This window comes from Oncorhynchus keta, unplaced genomic scaffold, assembly GCF_023373465.1.
Source record: "Oncorhynchus keta strain PuntledgeMale-10-30-2019 unplaced genomic scaffold, Oket_V2 Un_contig_7291_pilon_pilon, whole genome shotgun sequence".
In the NCBI taxonomy this organism is placed as follows: Eukaryota; Metazoa; Chordata; class Actinopteri; order Salmoniformes; family Salmonidae; genus Oncorhynchus; species Oncorhynchus keta.
In genome coordinates, this window is record NW_026289367.1 from 6,345 (window position 1) to 9,364 (window position 3,020).

The following is a 3,020-nucleotide window of genomic DNA, read 5'->3' on the forward strand; positions in this document are numbered from 1 at the left end:
ATGGTCTGGACAGGCTGGTCTGATTCAGAGAGGTTAACCATGGTCTGGACAGGCTGGTCTGATTCAGAGAGGTTAACGTTGGTCTGGACAGGCTGGTCTGATTCAGAGAGGTTAACGTTGGTCTGGACAGGCTGGTCTGATTCAGAGAGGTTAACGTTGGTCTGAACAGGCTGGTCTGATTCAGAGAGGTTAACGTTGGTCTGGACAGGCTGGTCTGATTCAGAGAGGTTAACGATGGTCTGGACAGGCTGGTCTGATTCAGAGAGGTTAACGATGGTCTGGACAGGCTGGTCTGATTCAGAGAGGTTAACGATGGTCTGGACAGGCTGGTCTGATTCAGAGAGGTTAACGATGGTCTGGACAGGCTGGTCTGATTCAGAGAGGTTAACGATGGTCTGGACAGGCTGGTCTGATTCAGAGAGGTTAACGATGGTCTGAACAGGCTGGTCTGATTCAGAGAGGTTAACGTTGGTCTGGACAGGCTGGTCTGATTCAGAGAGGTTAACGTTGGTCTGGACAGGCTGGTCTGATTCAGAGAGGTTAACGTTGGTCTGGACAGGCTGGTCTGATTCAGAGAGGTTAACCATGGTCTGGACAGGCTGGTCTGATTCAGAGAGGTTAACGTTGGTCTGGACAGGCTGGTCTGATTCAGAGAGGTTAACGTTGGTCTGGACAGGCTGGTCTGATTCAGAGAGGTTAACCATGGTCTGGACAGGCTGGTCTGATTCAGAGAGGTTAACCATGGTCTGGACAGGCTGGTCTGATTCAGAGAGGTTAACGATGGTCTGGACAGGCTGGTCTGATTCAGAGAGGTTAACGTTGGTCTGGACAGGCTGGTCTGATTCAGAGAGGTTAACATTGGTCTGGACAGGCTGGTCTGATTCAGAGAGGTTAACCATGGTCTGGACAGGCTGGTCTGATTCAGAGAGGTTAACCATGGTCTGGACAGGCTGGTCTGATTCAGAGAGGTTAACCATGGTCTGGACAGGCTGGTCTGATTCAGAGAGGTTAACGTTGGTCTGGACAGGCTGGTCTGATTCAGAGAGGTTAACCATGGTCTGGACAGGCTGGTCTGATTCAGAGAGGTTAACCATGGTCTGGACAGGCTGGTCTGATTCAGAGAGGTTAACGATGGTCTGGACAGGCTGGTCTGATTCAGAGAGGTTAACGATGGTCTGGACAGGCTGGTCTGATTCAGAGAGGTTAACGATGGTCTGGACAGGCTGGTCTGATTCAGAGAGGTTAACGATGGTCTGGACAGGCTGGTCTGATTCAGAGAGGTTACGATGGTCTGGACAGGCTGGTCTGATTCAGAGGTTAACATGGTCTGGACAGGCTGGTCTGATTCAGAGAGGTTAACGATGGTCTGGACAGGCTGGTCTGATTCAGAGAGGTTAACGATGGTCTGGACAGGCTGGTCTGATTCAGAGAGGTTAACGTTGGTCTGGACAGGCTGGTCTGATTCAGAGAGGTTAACGTTGGTCTGGACAGGCTGGTCTGATTCAGAGAGGTTAACCATGGTCTGGACAGGCTGGTCTGATTCAGAGAGGTTAACCATGGTCTGGACAGGCTGGTCTGATTCAGAGAGGTTAACGTTGGTCTGGACAGGCTGGTCTGATTCTGATGGTCTGGACAGGCTGGTCTGATTCAGAGGTTAACGATGGTCTGGACAGGCTGGTCTGATTCAGAGGTTAACCATGGTCTGGACAGAGAGGTTAACGATGGTCTGGACAGGCTGGTCTGATTCAGAGAGGTTAACCATGGTCTGGACAGGCTGGTCTGATTCAGAGAGGTTAACGTTGGTCTGGACAGGCTGGTCTGATTCAGAGAGGTTAACGATGGTCTGGACAGGCTGGTCTGATTCAGAGAGGTTAACCATGGTCTGGACAGGCTGGTCTGATTCAGAGAGGTTAACGTTGGTCTGGACAGGCTGGTCTGATTGGTTAACCATGGTCTGGACAGGCTGGTCTGATTCAGAGAGGTTAACCATGGTCTGGACAGGCTGGTCTGATTCAGAGAGGTTAACGTTGGTCTGGACAGGCTGGTCTGATTCAGAGGTTAACCATGGTCTGGACAGGCTGGTCTGATTCAGAGAGAGGTTAACCATGGTCTGGACAGGCTGGTCTGATTCAGAGGTTAACGTTGGAGACAGGCTGGTCCCTGATTCAGAGAGGTTAACGATGGTCTGGACAGGCTGGTCTGATTCAGAGAGGTTAAGGCTGGTCTGATTCATAACGTTGGTCTGGACAGGCTGGTCTGATTCAGAGAGGTTAACCATGGTCTGGACAGGCTGGTCTGATTCAGAGAGGTTAACCATGGTCTGGACAGGCTGGTCTGATTCAGAGGTTAACCATGGTCTGGACAGGCTGGTCTGATTCAGAGAGGTTAACCATGGTCTGGACAGGCTGGTCTGATTCAGAGAGGTTAACGATGGTCTGGACAGGCTGGTCTGATTCAGAGAGGTTAACGATGGTCTGGACAGGCTGGTCTGATTCAGAGAGGTTAACCATGGTCTGGACAGGCTGGTCTGATTCAGAGAGGTTAACGATGGTCTGGACAGGCTGGTCTGATTCAGAGAGGTTAACGTTGGTCTGGACAGGCTGGTCTGATTCAGAGAGGTTAACATGGTCTGGACAGGCTGGTCTGATTCAGAGAGGTTAACGATGGTCTGGACAGGCTGGTCTGATTCAGAGAGGTTAACGTTGGTCTGGACAGGCTGGTCTGATTCAGAGAACCAGGTTAAGGCTGGTCCGATGGTCTGGACAGGCTGGTCTGATTCAGAGAGGTTAACGTTGGTCTGGACAGGCTGGTCTGATTCAGAGAGGTTAACCATGGTCTGGACAGGCTGGTCTGATTCAGAGAGGTTAACGATGGTCTGGACAGGCTGGTCTGATTCAGAGAGGTTAACGTTGGTCTGGACAGGCTGGTCTGATTCAGAGAGGTTAACCATGGTCTGGACAGGCTGGTCTGATTCAGAAGAGGTTAACGATGGTCTGGACAGGCTGGTCTGATTCAGAGAG

The 3,020-nt window shown here is 51.2% G+C and overlaps 1 long non-coding RNA gene across 23 annotated transcripts; it reads left to right on the top strand.

Moving 5' to 3' along the window:
• The first annotated feature begins 434 nt into the window (after positions 1 to 434).
• On the top strand, positions 435 to 2,923 carry LOC127926274 (uncharacterized). 23 transcript variants are annotated; one of them, XR_008123699.1, is made up of 3 exons: positions 435 to 617; positions 813 to 890; positions 2,903 to 2,923. It is a non-coding gene; the product is annotated as an uncharacterized LOC127926274 (long non-coding RNA). The 23 variants fall into 23 exon arrangements; XR_008123698.1 differs by lacking the exon at positions 2,903 to 2,923 and adding an exon at positions 2,786 to 2,806; XR_008123697.1 differs by lacking the exon at positions 2,903 to 2,923 and adding an exon at positions 2,696 to 2,716.
• Positions 2,924 to 3,020: the final 97 nt, after the last annotated feature.